Here is a 15,206-nt window from a genome sequence, read left to right as displayed (position 1 = left end):
AGTGAGAGCGACGACGATCCGGGATGGGGGCTGGAATCGTCCTTTTGGAAAGGTCCCAGGTTAATGGTCGAGATACCCTTTGTCCCGAGGCAGAGCCCAAGCAAAGCGGTGGGCCAGGGGAGAGCAATGGACTCGAGCAAGCAGCTGGACCTGCTAGCAGCAGTCCCGAGGAGGAGAAGAGCACTGTTTTTGAACCAGAGTAAATCAGGGGAAAGCGCGAACGCAGTCCCCCACTACCACAAATTATGCAGTCGAGTTTCCCGCATTTGGGGAAATCGCAGGGGTCAGCACACCCGGAGTGCAATGGATGAGCCTCACCCTGGGAGAACCACCTTAGTGATCATGGTATCTCCCCTGCCAGGTAAGTATGAGTTGCTCGGCGCCTGCCAGACGAGCCGCCCTCGGACGCAGCCCTGCTAGATCGCTGCGACTTTGTCGCCGTTTCCCAGGCGGGGGCCGCAAAGCGCCTGTAGGGATCGGCAGGCATCCTTGGCTCCGGCGCCGGGAGAGTGGGTGATGCCCCGCCGGTCTTCTTTTCCTGGAGCACCCCAAGCTTCTTCAACCACAGGCTCACTCCCAAGATGCACAGCAGCCTGCTCATTAGCATATGGGGGCGGGCCTTCGCCGCCACGCCCCACCGAGCAGTGCCAGCTCTCGACTAGGCATGGCAAACGCCCCCCGAAAGGCACGAGAGGCGTGCTCCGAGTTGCACGTTGCAGCTGGGGGAAAGGCCAGCAAGGCCCAAAGCAGCAGCAGCAGGCACAGCGAGGAGCCTCGTCTTAGACCAGGCAGGCACAATGATGATGTGCAGGAGAGAATGCACGGGGCGCAACGGTCCAGCAAGCCAAATGCTGAGGAGAGATGCTGTGAGAAGGAAGTCGCTCCAAAAGGTGGCTCCATAGATAAAAGAGAGAGAGAGAGAGAAAAAGAGAGAGAGAGAGAGAAAGAGAGAGAGAGAGAGAGAAAAAGAGAGAGAGAGAGAGAGAAAGAGAGCGAGCGCACACAGGTACAAGTGAAATGACAACAAACTTCCCCAAGCAAAAAACACCCCATTGTTACATTGTTTCTTGCCAATGGAAGGCTCCTCACACTGTTGCTCGGTGTCCGTCCACGAGGGGGAGACAGAGGCTGCTTAAGTACTGCTCAATCTGCTATTCCGGCGGCCGCACGCCGTCCAAGCGAGGAGCCCCCGGGACGGAGCAGCAGTGAGAGCGACGACGATCCGGGATGGGGGCTGGAATCGTCCTTTTGGAAAGGTCCCAGGTTAATGGTCGAGATACCCTTTGTCCCGAGGCAGAGCCCAAGCAAAGCGGTGGGCCAGGGGAGAGCAATGGACTCGAGCAAGCAGCTGGACCTGCTAGCAGCAGTCCCGAGGAGGAGAAGAGCACTGTTTTTGAACCAGAGTAAATCAGGGGAAAGCGCGAACGCAGTCCCCCACTACCACAAATTATGCAGTCGAGTTTCCCGCATTTGGGGAAATCGCAGGGGTCAGCACACCCGGAGTGCAATGGATGAGCCTCACCCTGGGAGAACCACCTTAGTGATCATGGTATCTCCCCTGCCAGGTAAGTATGAGTTACTCGGCGCCTGCCAGACGAGCCGCCCTCGGACGCAGCCCTGCTAGATCGCTGCGACTTTGTCGCCGTTTCCCAGGCGGGGGCCGCAAAGCGCCTGTAGGGATCGGCAGGCATCCTTGGCTCCGGCGCCGGGAGAGTGGGTGATGCCCCGCCGGTCTTCTTTTCCTGGAGCACCCCAAGCTTCTTCAACCACAGGCTCACTCCCAAGATGCACAGCAGCCTGCTCATTAGCATATGGGGGCGGGCCTTCGCCGCCACGCCCCACCGAGCAGTGCCAGCTCTCGACTAGGCATGGCAAACGCCCCCCGAAAGGCACGAGAGGCGTGCTCCGAGTTGCACGTTGCAGCTGGGGGAAAGGCCAGCAAGGCCCAAAGCAGCAGCAGCAGGCACAGCGAGGAGCCTCGTCTTAGACCAGGCAGGCACAATGATGATGTGCAGGAGAGAATGCACGGGGCGCAACGGTCCAGCAAGCCAAATGCTGAGGAGAGATGCTGTGAGAAGGAAGTCGCTCCAAAAGGTGGCTCCATAGATAAAAGAGAGAGAGAGAGAGAAAAAGAGAGAGAGAGAGAGAAAGAGAGAGAGAGAGAGAGAAAAAGAGAGAGAGAGAGAGAGAAAGAGAGCGAGCGCACACAGGTACAAGTGAAATGACAACAAACTTCCCCAAGCAAAAAACACCCCATTGTTACATTGTTTCTTGCCAATGGAAGGCTCCTCACACTGTTGCTCGGTGTCCGTCCACGAGGGGGAGACAGAGGCTGCTTAAGTACTGCTCAATCTGCTATTCCGGCGGCCGCACGCCGTCCAAGCGAGGAGCCCCCGGGACGGAGCAGCAGTGAGAGCGACGACGATCCGGGATGGGGGCTGGAATCGTCCTTTTGGAAAGGTCCCAGGTTAATGGTCGAGATACCCTTTGTCCCGAGGCAGAGCCCAAGCAAAGCGGTGGGCCAGGGGAGAGCAATGGACTCGAGCTAGCAAGCAGCTGGACCTGCTAGCAGCAGTCCGAGGAGGAGAAGAGCACTGTTTTTGAACCAGAGTAAATCAGGGGAAAGCGCGAACGCAGTCCCCCACTACCACAAATTATGCAGTCGAGTTTCCCGCATTTGGGGAAATCGCAGGGGTCAGCACACCCGGAGTGCAATGGATGAGCCTCACCCTGGGAGAACCACCTTAGTGATCATGGTTATCTCCCCTGCCAGGTAAGTATGAGTTTGCTCGGCGCCTGCCAGACGAGCCGCCCTCGGACGCAGCCCTGCTAGATCGCTGCGACTTTGTCGCCGTTTCCCAGGCGGGGGCCGCAAAGCGCCTGTAGGGATCGGCAGGCATCCTTGGCTCCGCGCCGGGAGAGTGGGTGATGCCCCGCGGTCTTCTTTTCCTGGAGCACCCCAAGCTTCTTCAACCACAGGCTCACTCCCAAGATGCACAGCAGCCTGCTCATTAGCATATGGGGGGCGGGCCTTCGCCGCCACGCCCCACCGAGCAGTGCCAGCTCTCGACTAGGCATGGCAAACGCCCCCCGAAAGGCACGAGAGGCGTGCTCCGAGTTGCACGTTGCAGCTGGGGGAAAGGCCAGCAAGGCCAAAGCAGCAGCAGCAGGCACAGCGAGGAGCCTCGTCTTAGACCAGGCAGGCACAATGATGATGTGCAGGAGAGAATGCACGGGGCGCAACGGTCCAGCAAGCCAAATGCTGAGGAGAGATGCTGTGAGAAGGAAGTCGCTCCAAAAGGTGGCTCCATAGATAAAAGAGAGAGAGAGAGAGAAAAAGAGAGAGAGAGAGAGAAAGAGAGAGAGAGAGAGAGAAAAGAGAGAGAGAGAGAGAGAAAGAGAGCGAGGCGCACACAGGTACAAGTGAAATGACAACAAACTTCCCCAAGCAAAAAACACCCCATTGTTACATTGTTTCTTGCCAATGGAAGGCTCCTCACACTGTTGCTCGGTGTCGTCCACGAGGGGGAGACAGAGGCTGCTTAAGTACTGCTCAATCTGCTATTCCGGCGGCCGCACGCCGTCCAAGCGAGGAGCCCCCGGGACGGAGCAGCAGTGAGAGCGACGACGATCCGGGATGGGGGCTGAATCGTCCTTTTGGAAAGGTCCCAGGTTAATGGTCGAGATACCCTTTGTCCCGAGGCAGAGCCCAAGCAAAGCGGTGGGCCAGGGGAGAGCAATGGACTCGAGCAAGCAGCTGGACCTGCTAGCAGCAGTCCCGAGGAGGAGAAGAGCACTGTTTTTGAACCAGAGTAAATCAGGGGAAAGCGCGAACGCAGTCCCCACTACCACAAATTATGCAGTCGAGTTTCCCGCATTTGGGAAATCGCAGGGGTCAGCACACCCGGAGTGCAATGGATGAGCCTCACCCTGGGAGAACCACCTTAGTGATCATGGTATCTCCCCTGCCAGGTAAGTATGAGTTGCTCGGCGCCTGCCAGACGAGCCGCCCTCGGACGCAGCCCTGCTAGATCGCTGCGACTTTGTCGCCGTTTCCCAGGCGGGGCCGCAAAGCGCCTGTAGGGATCGGCAGGCATCCTTGGCTCCGGCGCCGGGAGAGTGGTGATGCCCCGCCGGTCTTCTTTTCCTGGAGCACCCCAAGCTTCTTCAACCACAGGCTCACTCCCAAGATGCACAGCAGCCTGCTCATTAGCATATGGGGGGCGGGCCTTCGCCGCCACGCCCCACCGAGCAGTGCCAGCTCTCGACTAGGCATGGCAAACGCCCCCCGAAAGGCACGAGAGGCGTGCTCCGAGTTGCACGTTGCAGCTGGGGGAAAGGCCAGCAAGGCCCAAAGCAGCAGCAGCAGGCACAGCGAGGAGCCTCGTCTTAGACCAGGCAGGCACAATGATGATGTGCAGGAGAGAATGCACGGGGCGCAACGGTCCAGCAAGCCAAATGCTGAGGAGAGATGCTGTGAGAAGGAAGTCGCTCCAAAAGGTGGCTCCATAGATAAAAGAGAGAGAGAGAGAGAAAAAGAGAGAGAGAGAGAGAAAGAGAGAGAGAGAGAGAGAAAAAGAGAGAGAGAGAGAGAGAAAGAGAGCGAGCGCACACAGGTACAAGTGAAATGACAACAAACTTCCCCAAGCAAAAAACACCCCATTGTTACATTGTTTCTTGCCAATGGAAGGCTCCTCACACTGTTGCTCGGTGTCCGTCCACGAGGGGGAGACAGAGGCTGCTTAAGTACTGCTCAATCTGCTATTCCGGCGGCCGCACGCCGTCCAAGCGAGGAGCCCCCGGGACGGAGCAGCAGTGAGAGCGACGACGATCCGGGATGGGGGCTGGAATCGTCCTTTTGGAAAGGTCCCAGGTTAATGGTCGAGATACCCTTTGTCCCGAGGCAGAGCCCAAGCAAAGCGGTGGGCCAGGGGAGAGCAATGGACTCGAGCAAGCAGCTGGACCTGCTAGCAGCAGTCCCGAGGAGGAGAAGAGCACTGTTTTTGAACCAGAGTAAATCAGGGGAAAGCGCGAACGCAGTCCCCCACTACCACAAATTATGCAGTCGAGTTTCCCGCATTTGGGGAAATCGCAGGGGTCAGCACACCCGGAGTGCAATGGATGAGCCTCACCCTGGGAGAACCACCTTAGTGATCATGGTATCTCCCCTGCCAGGTAAGTATGAGTTGCTCGGCGCCTGCCAGACGAGCCGCCCTCGGACGCAGCCCTGCTAGATCGCTGCGACTTTGTCGCCGTTTCCCAGGCGGGGGCCGCAAAGCGCCTGTAGGGATCGGCAGGCATCCTTGGCTCCGGCGCCGGGAGAGTGGGTGATGCCCCGCCGGTCTTCTTTTCCTGGAGCACCCCAAGCTTCTTCAACCACAGGCTCACTCCCAAGATGCACAGCAGCCTGCTCATTAGCATATGGGGGCGGGCCTTCGCCGCCACGCCCCACCGAGCAGTGCCAGCTCTCGACTAGGCATGGCAAACGCCCCCCGAAAGGCACGAGAGGCGTGCTCCGAGTTGCACGTTGCAGCTGGGGGAAAGGCCAGCAAGGCCCAAAGCAGCAGCAGCAGGCACAGCGAGGAGCCTCGTCTTAGACCAGGCAGGCACAATGATGATGTGCAGGAGAGAATGCACGGGGCGCAACGGTCCAGCAAGCCAAATGCTGAGGAGAGATGCTGTGAGAAGGAAGTCGCTCCAAAAGGTGGCTCCATAGATAAAAGAGAGAGAGAGAGAGAAAAAGAGAGAGAGAGAGAGAAAGAGAGAGAGAGAGAGAGAGAGAAAAAGAGAGAGAGAGAGAGAGAAAGAGAGCGAGCGCACACAGGTACAAGTGAAATGACAACAAACTTCCCCAAGCAAAAAACACCCCATTGTTACATTGTTTCTTGCCAATGGAAGGCTCCTCACACTGTTGCTCGGTGTCCGTCCACGAGGGGGAGACAGAGGCTGCTTAAGTACTGCTCAATCTGCTATTCCGGCGGCCGCACGCCGTCCAAGCGAGGAGCCCCCGGGACGGAGCAGCAGTGAGAGCGACGACGATCCGGGATGGGGGCTGGAATCGTCCTTTTGGAAAGGTCCCAGGTTAATGGTCGAGATACCCTTTGTCCCGAGGCAGAGCCCAAGCAAAGCGGTGGGCCAGGGGAGAGCAATGGACTCGAGCAAGCAGCTGGACCTGCTAGCAGCAGTCCCGAGGAGGAGAAGAGCACTGTTTTTGAACCAGAGTAAATCAGGGGAAAGCGCGAACGCAGTCCCCCACTACCACAAATTATGCAGTCGAGTTTCCCGCATTTGGGGAAATCGCAGGGGTCAGCACACCCGGAGTGCAATGGATGAGCCTCACCCTGGGAGAACCACCTTAGTGATCATGGTATCTCCCCTGCCAGGTAAGTATGAGTTGCTCGGCGCCTGCCAGACGAGCCGCCCTCGGACGCAGCCCTGCTAGATCGCTGCGACTTTGTCGCCGTTTCCCAGGCGGGGGCCGCAAAGCGCCTGTAGGGATCGGCAGGCATCCTTGGCTCCGGCGCCGGGAGAGTGGGTGATGCCCCGCCGGTCTTCTTTTCCTGGAGCACCCCAAGCTTCTTCAACCACAGGCTCACTCCCAAGATGCACAGCAGCCTGCTCATTAGCATATGGGGGCGGGCCTTCGCCGCCACGCCCCACCGAGCAGTGCCAGCTCTCGACTAGGCATGGCAAACGCCCCCCGAAAGGCACGAGAGGCGTGCTCCGAGTTGCACGTTGCAGCTGGGGGAAAGGCCAGCAAGGCCCAAAGCAGCAGCAGCAGGCACAGCGAGGAGCCTCGTCTTAGACCAGGCAGGCACAATGATGATGTGCAGGAGAGAATGCACGGGGCGCAACGGTCCAGCAAGCCAAATGCTGAGGAGAGATGCTGTGAGAAGGAAGTCGCTCCAAAAGGTGGCTCCATAGATAAAAGAGAGAGAGAGAGAGAAAAAGAGAGAGAGAGAGAGAAAGAGAGAGAGAGAGAGAGAAAAAGAGAGAGAGAGAGAGAGAAAGAGAGCGAGCGCACACAGGTACAAGTGAAATGACAACAAACTTCCCCAAGCAAAAAACACCCCATTGTTACATTGTTTCTTGCCAATGGAAGGCTCCTCACACTGTTGCTCGGTGTCCGTCCACGAGGGGGAGACAGAGGCTGCTTAAGTACTGCTCAATCTGCTATTCCGGCGGCCGCACGCCGTCCAAGCGAGGAGCCCCCGGGACGGAGCAGCAGTGAGAGCGACGACGATCCGGGATGGGGGCTGGAATCGTCCTTTTGGAAAGGTCCCAGGTTAATGGTCGAGATACCCTTTGTCCCGAGGCAGAGCCCAAGCAAAGCGGTGGGCCAGGGGAGAGCAATGGACTCGAGCAAGCAGCTGGACCTGCTAGCAGCAGTCCCGAGGAGGAGAAGAGCACTGTTTTTGAACCAGAGTAAATCAGGGGAAAGCGCGAACGCAGTCCCCCACTACCACAAATTATGCAGTCGAGTTTCCCGCATTTGGGGAAATCGCAGGGGTCAGCACACCCGGAGTGCAATGGATGAGCCTCACCCTGGGAGAACCACCTTAGTGATCATGGTATCTCCCCTGCCAGGTAAGTATGAGTTGCTCGGCGCCTGCCAGACGAGCCGCCCTCGGACGCAGCCCTGCTAGATCGCTGCGACTTTGTCGCCGTTTCCCAGGCGGGGGCCGCAAAGCGCCTGTAGGGATCGGCAGGCATCCTTGGCTCCGGCGCCGGGAGAGTGGGTGATGCCCCGCCGGTCTTCTTTTCCTGGAGCACCCCAAGCTTCTTCAACCACAGGCTCACTCCCAAGATGCACAGCAGCCTGCTCATTAGCATATGGGGGCGGGCCTTCGCCGCCACGCCCCACCGAGCAGTGCCAGCTCTCGACTAGGCATGGCAAACGCCCCCCGAAAGGCACGAGAGGCGTGCTCCGAGTTGCACGTTGCAGCTGGGGGAAAGGCCAGCAAGGCCCAAAGCAGCAGCAGCAGGCACAGCGAGGAGCCTCGTCTTAGACCAGGCAGGCACAATGATGATGTGCAGGAGAGAATGCACGGGGCGCAACGGTCCAGCAAGCCAAATGCTGAGGAGAGATGCTGTGAGAAGGAAGTCGCTCCAAAAGGTGGCTCCATAGATAAAAGAGAGAGAGAGAGAGAAAAAGAGAGAGAGAGAGAGAAAGAGAGAGAGAGAGAGAGAAAAAGAGAGAGAGAGAGAGAGAAAGAGAGCGAGCGCACACAGGTACAAGTGAAATGACAACAAACTTCCCCAAGCAAAAAACACCCCATTGTTACATTGTTTCTTGCCAATGGAAGGCTCCTCACACTGTTGCTCGGTGTCCGTCCACGAGGGGGAGACAGAGGCTGCTTAAGTACTGCTCAATCTGCTATTCCGGCGGCCGCACGCCGTCCAAGCGAGAAGCCCCCGGGACGGAGCAGCAGTGAGAGCGACGACGATCCGGGATGGGGGCTGGAATCGTCCTTTTGGAAAGGTCCCAGGTTAATGGTCGAGATACCCTTTGTCCCGAGGCAGAGCCCAAGCAAAGCGGTGGGCCAGGGGAGAGCAATGGACTCGAGCAAGCAGCTGGACCTGCTAGCAGCAGTCCCGAGGAGGAGAAGAGCACTGTTTTTGAACCAGAGTAAATCAGGGGAAAGCGCGAACGCAGTCCCCCACTACCACAAATTATGCAGTCGAGTTTCCCGCATTTGGGGAAATCGCAGGGGTCAGCACACCCGGAGTGCAATGGATGAGCCTCACCCTGGGAGAACCACCTTAGTGATCATGGTATCTCCCCTGCCAGGTAAGTATGAGTTGCTCGGCGCCTGCCAGACGAGCCGCCCTCGGACGCAGCCCTGCTAGATCGCTGCGACTTTGTCGCCGTTTCCCAGGCGGGGGCCGCAAAGCGCCTGTAGGGATCGGCAGGCATCCTTGGCTCCGGCGCCGGGAGAGTGGGTGATGCCCCGCCGGTCTTCTTTTCCTGGAGCACCCCAAGCTTCTTCAACCACAGGCTCACTCCCAAGATGCACAGCAGCCTGCTCATTAGCATATGGGGGCGGGCCTTCGCCGCCACGCCCCACCGAGCAGTGCCAGCTCTCGACTAGGCATGGCAAACGCCCCCCGAAAGGCACGAGAGGCGTGCTCCGAGTTGCACGTTGCAGCTGGGGGAAAGGCCAGCAAGGCCCAAAGCAGCAGCAGCAGGCACAGCGAGGAGCCTCGTCTTAGACCAGGCAGGCACAATGATGATGTGCAGGAGAGAATGCACGGGGCGCAACGGTCCAGCAAGCCAAATGCTGAGGAGAGATGCTGTGAGAAGGAAGTCGCTCCAAAAGGTGGCTCCATAGATAAAAGAGAGAGAGAGAGAGAAAAAGAGAGAGAGAGAGAGAAAGAGAGAGAGAGAGAGAGAAAAAGAGAGAGAGAGAGAGAGAAAGAGAGCGAGCGCACACAGGTACAAGTGAAATGACAACAAACTTCCCCAAGCAAAAAACACCCCATTGTTACATTGTTTCTTGCCAATGGAAGGCTCCTCACACTGTTGCTCGGTGTCCGTCCACGAGGGGGAGACAGAGGCTGCTTAAGTACTGCTCAATCTGCTATTCCGGCGGCCGCACGCCGTCCAAGCGAGGAGCCCCCGGGACGGAGCAGCAGTGAGAGCGACGACGATCCGGGATGGGGGCTGGAATCGTCCTTTTGGAAAGGTCCCAGGTTAATGGTCGAGATACCCTTTGTCCCGAGGCAGAGCCCAAGCAAAGCGGTGGGCCAGGGGAGAGCAATGGACTCGAGCAAGCAGCTGGACCTGCTAGCAGCAGTCCCGAGGAGGAGAAGAGCACTGTTTTTGAACCAGAGTAAATCAGGGGAAAGCGCGAACGCAGTCCCCCACTACCACAAATTATGCAGTCGAGTTTCCCGCATTTGGGGAAATCGCAGGGGTCAGCACACCCGGAGTGCAATGGATGAGCCTCACCCTGGGAGAACCACCTTAGTGATCATGGTATCTCCCCTGCCAGGTAAGTATGAGTTGCTCGGCGCCTGCCAGACGAGCCGCCCTCGGACGCAGCCCTGCTAGATCGCTGCGACTTTGTCGCCGTTTCCCAGGCGGGGGCCGCAAAGCGCCTGTAGGGATCGGCAGGCATCCTTGGCTCCGGCGCCGGGAGAGTGGGTGATGCCCCGCCGGTCTTCTTTTCCTGGAGCACCCCAAGCTTCTTCAACCACAGGCTCACTCCCAAGATGCACAGCAGCCTGCTCATTAGCATATGGGGGCGGGCCTTCGCCGCCACGCCCCACCGAGCAGTGCCAGCTCTCGACTAGGCATGGCAAACGCCCCCCGAAAGGCACGAGAGGCGTGCTCCGAGTTGCACGTTGCAGCTGGGGGAAAGGCCAGCAAGGCCCAAAGCAGCAGCAGCAGGCACAGCGAGGAGCCTCGTCTTAGACCAGGCAGGCACAATGATGATGTGCAGGAGAGAATGCACGGGGCGCAACGGTCCAGCAAGCCAAATGCTGAGGAGAGATGCTGTGAGAAGGAAGTCGCTCCAAAAGGTGGCTCCATAGATAAAAGAGAGAGAGAGAGAGAAAAAGAGAGAGAGAGAGAGAAAGAGAGAGAGAGAGAGAGAAAAAGAGAGAGAGAGAGAGAGAAAGAGAGCGAGCGCACACAGGTACAAGTGAAATGACAACAAACTTCCCCAAGCAAAAAACACCCCATTGTTACATTGTTTCTTGCCAATGGAAGGCTCCTCACACTGTTGCTCGGTGTCCGTCCACGAGGGGGAGACAGAGGCTGCTTAAGTACTGCTCAATCTGCTATTCCGGCGGCCGCACGCCGTCCAAGCGAGGAGCCCCCGGGACGGAGCAGCAGTGAGAGCGACGACGATCCGGGATGGGGGCTGGAATCGTCCTTTTGGAAAGGTCCCAGGTTAATGGTCGAGATACCCTTTGTCCCGAGGCAGAGCCCAAGCAAAGCGGTGGGCCAGGGGAGAGCAATGGACTCGAGCAAGCAGCTGGACCTGCTAGCAGCAGTCCCGAGGAGGAGAAGAGCACTGTTTTTGAACCAGAGTAAATCAGGGGAAAGCGCGAACGCAGTCCCCCACTACCACAAATTATGCAGTCGAGTTTCCCGCATTTGGGGAAATCGCAGGGGTCAGCACACCCGGAGTGCAATGGATGAGCCTCACCCTGGGAGAACCACCTTAGTGATCATGGTATCTCCCCTGCCAGGTAAGTATGAGTTGCTCGGCGCCTGCCAGACGAGCCGCCCTCGGACGCAGCCCTGCTAGATCGCTGCGACTTTGTCGCCGTTTCCCAGGCGGGGGCCGCAAAGCGCCTGTAGGGATCGGCAGGCATCCTTGGCTCCGGCGCCGGGAGAGTGGGTGATGCCCCGCCGGTCTTCTTTTCCTGGAGCACCCCAAGCTTCTTCAACCACAGGCTCACTCCCAAGATGCACAGCAGCCTGCTCATTAGCATATGGGGGCGGGCCTTCGCCGCCACGCCCCACCGAGCAGTGCCAGCTCTCGACTAGGCATGGCAAACGCCCCCCGAAAGGCACGAGAGGCGTGCTCCGAGTTGCACGTTGCAGCTGGGGGAAAGGCCAGCAAGGCCCAAAGCAGCAGCAGCAGGCACAGCGAGGAGCCTCGTCTTAGACCAGGCAGGCACAATGATGATGTGCAGGAGAGAATGCACGGGGCGCAACGGTCCAGCAAGCCAAATGCTGAGGAGAGATGCTGTGAGAAGGAAGTCGCTCCAAAAGGTGGCTCCATAGATAAAAGAGAGAGAGAGAGAGAAAAAGAGAGAGAGAGAGAGAAAGAGAGAGAGAGAGAGAGAAAAAGAGAGAGAGAGAGAGAGAAAGAGAGCGAGCGCACACAGGTACAAGTGAAATGACAACAAACTTCCCCAAGCAAAAAACACCCCATTGTTACATTGTTTCTTGCCAATGGAAGGCTCCTCACACTGTTGCTCGGTGTCCGTCCACGAGGGGGAGACAGAGGCTGCTTAAGTACTGCTCAATCTGCTATTCCGGCGGCCGCACGCCGTCCAAGCGAGGAGCCCCCGGGACGGAGCAGCAGTGAGAGCGACGACGATCCGGGATGGGGGCTGGAATCGTCCTTTTGGAAAGGTCCCAGGTTAATGGTCGAGATACCCTTTGTCCCGAGGCAGAGCCCAAGCAAAGCGGTGGGCCAGGGGAGAGCAATGGACTCGAGCAAGCAGCTGGACCTGCTAGCAGCAGTCCCGAGGAGGAGAAGAGCACTGTTTTTGAACCAGAGTAAATCAGGGGAAAGCGCGAACGCAGTCCCCCACTACCACAAATTATGCAGTCGAGTTTCCCGCATTTGGGGAAATCGCAGGGGTCAGCACACCCGGAGTGCAATGGATGAGCCTCACCCTGGGAGAACCACCTTAGTGATCATGGTATCTCCCCTGCCAGGTAAGTATGAGTTGCTCGGCGCCTGCCAGACGAGCCGCCCTCGGACGCAGCCCTGCTAGATCGCTGCGACTTTGTCGCCGTTTCCCAGGCGGGGGCCGCAAAGCGCCTGTAGGGATCGGCAGGCATCCTTGGCTCCGGCGCCGGGAGAGTGGGTGATGCCCCGCCGGTCTTCTTTTCCTGGAGCACCCCAAGCTTCTTCAACCACAGGCTCACTCCCAAGATGCACAGCAGCCTGCTCATTAGCATATGGGGGCGGGCCTTCGCCGCCACGCCCCACCGAGCAGTGCCAGCTCTCGACTAGGCATGGCAAACGCCCCCCGAAAGGCACGAGAGGCGTGCTCCGAGTTGCACGTTGCAGCTGGGGGAAAGGCCAGCAAGGCCCAAAGCAGCAGCAGCAGGCACAGCGAGGAGCCTCGTCTTAGACCAGGCAGGCACAATGATGATGTGCAGGAGAGAATGCACGGGGCGCAACGGTCCAGCAAGCCAAATGCTGAGGAGAGATGCTGTGAGAAGGAAGTCGCTCCAAAAGGTGGCTCCATAGATAAAAGAGAGAGAGAGAGAGAAAAAGAGAGAGAGAGAGAGAAAGAGAGAGAGAGAGAGAGAAAAAGAGAGAGAGAGAGAGAGAAAGAGAGCGAGCGCACACAGGTACAAGTGAAATGACAACAAACTTCCCCAAGCAAAAAACACCCCATTGTTACATTGTTTCTTGCCAATGGAAGGCTCCTCACACTGTTGCTCGGTGTCCGTCCACGAGGGGGAGACAGAGGCTGCTTAAGTACTGCTCAATCTGCTATTCCGGCGGCCGCACGCCGTCCAAGCGAGGAGCCCCCGGGACGGAGCAGCAGTGAGAGCGACGACGATCCGGGATGGGGGCTGGAATCGTCCTTTTGGAAAGGTCCCAGGTTAATGGTCGAGATACCCTTTGTCCCGAGGCAGAGCCCAAGCAAAGCGGTGGGCCAGGGGAGAGCAATGGACTCGAGCAAGCAGCTGGACCTGCTAGCAGCAGTCCCGAGGAGGAGAAGAGCACTGTTTTTGAACCAGAGTAAATCAGGGGAAAGCGCGAACGCAGTCCCCCACTACCACAAATTATGCAGTCGAGTTTCCCGCATTTGGGGAAATCGCAGGGGTCAGCACACCCGGAGTGCAATGGATGAGCCTCACCCTGGGAGAACCACCTTAGTGATCATGGTATCTCCCCTGCCAGGTAAGTATGAGTTGCTCGGCGCCTGCCAGACGAGCCGCCCTCGGACGCAGCCCTGCTAGATCGCTGCGACTTTGTCGCCGTTTCCCAGGCGGGGGCCGCAAAGCGCCTGTAGGGATCGGCAGGCATCCTTGGCTCCGGCGCCGGGAGAGTGGGTGATGCCCCGCCGGTCTTCTTTTCCTGGAGCACCCCAAGCTTCTTCAACCACAGGCTCACTCCCAAGATGCACAGCAGCCTGCTCATTAGCATATGGGGGCGGGCCTTCGCCGCCACGCCCCACCGAGCAGTGCCAGCTCTCGACTAGGCATGGCAAACGCCCCCCGAAAGGCACGAGAGGCGTGCTCCGAGTTGCACGTTGCAGCTGGGGGAAAGGCCAGCAAGGCCCAAAGCAGCAGCAGCAGGCACAGCGAGGAGCCTCGTCTTAGACCAGGCAGGCACAATGATGATGTGCAGGAGAGAATGCACGGGGCGCAACGGTCCAGCAAGCCAAATGCTGAGGAGAGATGCTGTGAGAAGGAAGTCGCTCCAAAAGGTGGCTCCATAGATAAAAGAGAGAGAGAGAGAGAAAAAGAGAGAGAGAGAGAGAAAGAGAGAGAGAGAGGAGAGAAAAAGAGAGAGAGAGAGAGAGAAAGAGAGCGAGCGCACACAGGTACAAGTGAAATGACAACAAACTTCCCCAAGCAAAAAACACCCCATTGTTACATTGTTTCTTGCCAATGGAAGGCTCCTCACACTGTTGCTCGGTGTCCGTCCACGAGGGGGAGACAGAGGCTGCTTAAGTACTGCTCAATCTGCTATTCCGGCGGCCGCACGCCGTCCAAGCGAGGAGCCCCCGGGACGGAGCAGCAGTGAGAGCGACGACGATCCGGGATGGGGGCTGGAATCGTCCTTTTGGAAAGGTCCCAGGTTAATGGTTGAGATACCCTTTGTCCCGAGGCAGAGCCCAAGCAAAGCGGTGGGCCAGGGGAGAGCAATGGACTCGAGCAAGCAGCTGGACCTGCTAGCAGCAGTCCCGAGGAGGAGAAGAGCACTGTTTTTGAACCAGAGTAAATCAGGGGAAAGCGCGAACGCAGTCCCCCACTACCACAAATTATGCAGTCGAGTTTCCCGCATTTGGGGAAATCGCAGGGGTCAGCACACCCGGAGTGCAATGGATGAGCCTCACCCTGGGAGAACCACCTTAGTGATCATGGTATCTCCCCTGCCAGGTAAGTATGAGTTGCTCGGCGCCTGCCAGACGAGCCGCCCTCGGACGCAGCCCTGCTAGATCGCTGCGACTTTGTCGCCGTTTCCCAGGCGGGGGCCGCAAAGCGCCTGTAGGGATCGGCAGGCATCCTTGGCTCCGGCGCCGGGAGAGTGGGTGATGCCCCGCCGGTCTTCTTTTCCTGGAGCACCCCAAGCTTCTTCAACCACAGGCTCACTCCCAAGATGCACAGCAGCCTGCTCATTAGCATATGGGGGCGGGCCTTCGCCGCCACGCCCCACCGAGCAGTGCCAGCTCTCGACTAGGCATGGCAAACGCCCCCCGAAAGGCACGAGAGGCGTGCTCCGAGTTGCACGTTGCAGCTGGGGGAAAGGCCAGCAAGGCCCAAAGCAGCAGCA

The 15,206-nt window shown here is 58.3% G+C and overlaps 13 non-coding genes across 13 annotated transcripts; all 13 read right to left on the bottom strand.

Annotated features, from left to right (window-relative positions):
- Positions 1 to 205: 205 nt before the first annotated feature.
- Positions 206 to 369, bottom strand: LOC136602816 (U1 spliceosomal RNA). Its single transcript, XR_010789555.1, has one exon. It is a non-coding gene; the product is annotated as a U1 spliceosomal RNA (small nuclear RNA).
- Positions 370 to 1,409: 1,040 nt separating this feature from the next.
- On the bottom strand, positions 1,410 to 1,573 carry LOC136602815 (U1 spliceosomal RNA). Its single transcript, XR_010789554.1, has one exon. It is a non-coding gene; the product is annotated as a U1 spliceosomal RNA (small nuclear RNA).
- A 1,043-nt stretch (positions 1,574 to 2,616) lies between these two features.
- Positions 2,617 to 2,781, bottom strand: LOC136602818 (U1 spliceosomal RNA). The gene has a single exon (XR_010789557.1). It is a non-coding gene; the product is annotated as a U1 spliceosomal RNA (small nuclear RNA).
- Positions 2,782 to 3,818: 1,037 nt separating this feature from the next.
- LOC136602819 (U1 spliceosomal RNA) lies at positions 3,819 to 3,980 on the bottom strand. The gene has a single exon (XR_010789558.1). It is a non-coding gene; the product is annotated as a U1 spliceosomal RNA (small nuclear RNA).
- A 1,039-nt stretch (positions 3,981 to 5,019) lies between these two features.
- On the bottom strand, positions 5,020 to 5,183 carry LOC136602814 (U1 spliceosomal RNA). The gene has a single exon (XR_010789553.1). It is a non-coding gene; the product is annotated as a U1 spliceosomal RNA (small nuclear RNA).
- A 1,044-nt stretch (positions 5,184 to 6,227) lies between these two features.
- Positions 6,228 to 6,391, bottom strand: LOC136602812 (U1 spliceosomal RNA). The gene has a single exon (XR_010789551.1). It is a non-coding gene; the product is annotated as a U1 spliceosomal RNA (small nuclear RNA).
- Positions 6,392 to 7,431: 1,040 nt separating this feature from the next.
- Positions 7,432 to 7,595, bottom strand: LOC136602811 (U1 spliceosomal RNA). The gene has a single exon (XR_010789550.1). It is a non-coding gene; the product is annotated as a U1 spliceosomal RNA (small nuclear RNA).
- A 1,040-nt stretch (positions 7,596 to 8,635) lies between these two features.
- Positions 8,636 to 8,799, bottom strand: LOC136602810 (U1 spliceosomal RNA). Its single transcript, XR_010789549.1, has one exon. It is a non-coding gene; the product is annotated as a U1 spliceosomal RNA (small nuclear RNA).
- A 1,040-nt stretch (positions 8,800 to 9,839) lies between these two features.
- On the bottom strand, positions 9,840 to 10,003 carry LOC136602808 (U1 spliceosomal RNA). Its single transcript, XR_010789548.1, has one exon. It is a non-coding gene; the product is annotated as a U1 spliceosomal RNA (small nuclear RNA).
- Positions 10,004 to 11,043: 1,040 nt separating this feature from the next.
- Positions 11,044 to 11,207, bottom strand: LOC136602807 (U1 spliceosomal RNA). Its single transcript, XR_010789547.1, has one exon. It is a non-coding gene; the product is annotated as a U1 spliceosomal RNA (small nuclear RNA).
- A 1,040-nt stretch (positions 11,208 to 12,247) lies between these two features.
- On the bottom strand, positions 12,248 to 12,411 carry LOC136602806 (U1 spliceosomal RNA). The gene has a single exon (XR_010789546.1). It is a non-coding gene; the product is annotated as a U1 spliceosomal RNA (small nuclear RNA).
- Positions 12,412 to 13,451: 1,040 nt separating this feature from the next.
- Positions 13,452 to 13,615, bottom strand: LOC136602805 (U1 spliceosomal RNA). Its single transcript, XR_010789545.1, has one exon. It is a non-coding gene; the product is annotated as a U1 spliceosomal RNA (small nuclear RNA).
- Positions 13,616 to 14,656: 1,041 nt separating this feature from the next.
- LOC136602804 (U1 spliceosomal RNA) lies at positions 14,657 to 14,820 on the bottom strand. The gene has a single exon (XR_010789544.1). It is a non-coding gene; the product is annotated as a U1 spliceosomal RNA (small nuclear RNA).
- Positions 14,821 to 15,206: the final 386 nt, after the last annotated feature.

This window comes from Eleutherodactylus coqui, unplaced genomic scaffold, assembly GCF_035609145.1.
Source record: "Eleutherodactylus coqui strain aEleCoq1 unplaced genomic scaffold, aEleCoq1.hap1 HAP1_SCAFFOLD_659, whole genome shotgun sequence".
NCBI lineage: Eukaryota > Metazoa > Chordata > Amphibia > Anura > Eleutherodactylidae > Eleutherodactylus > Eleutherodactylus coqui.
Note: the sequence above shows the minus strand (reverse complement) of the source record. Positions and strands in the feature narration are given on the sequence as shown.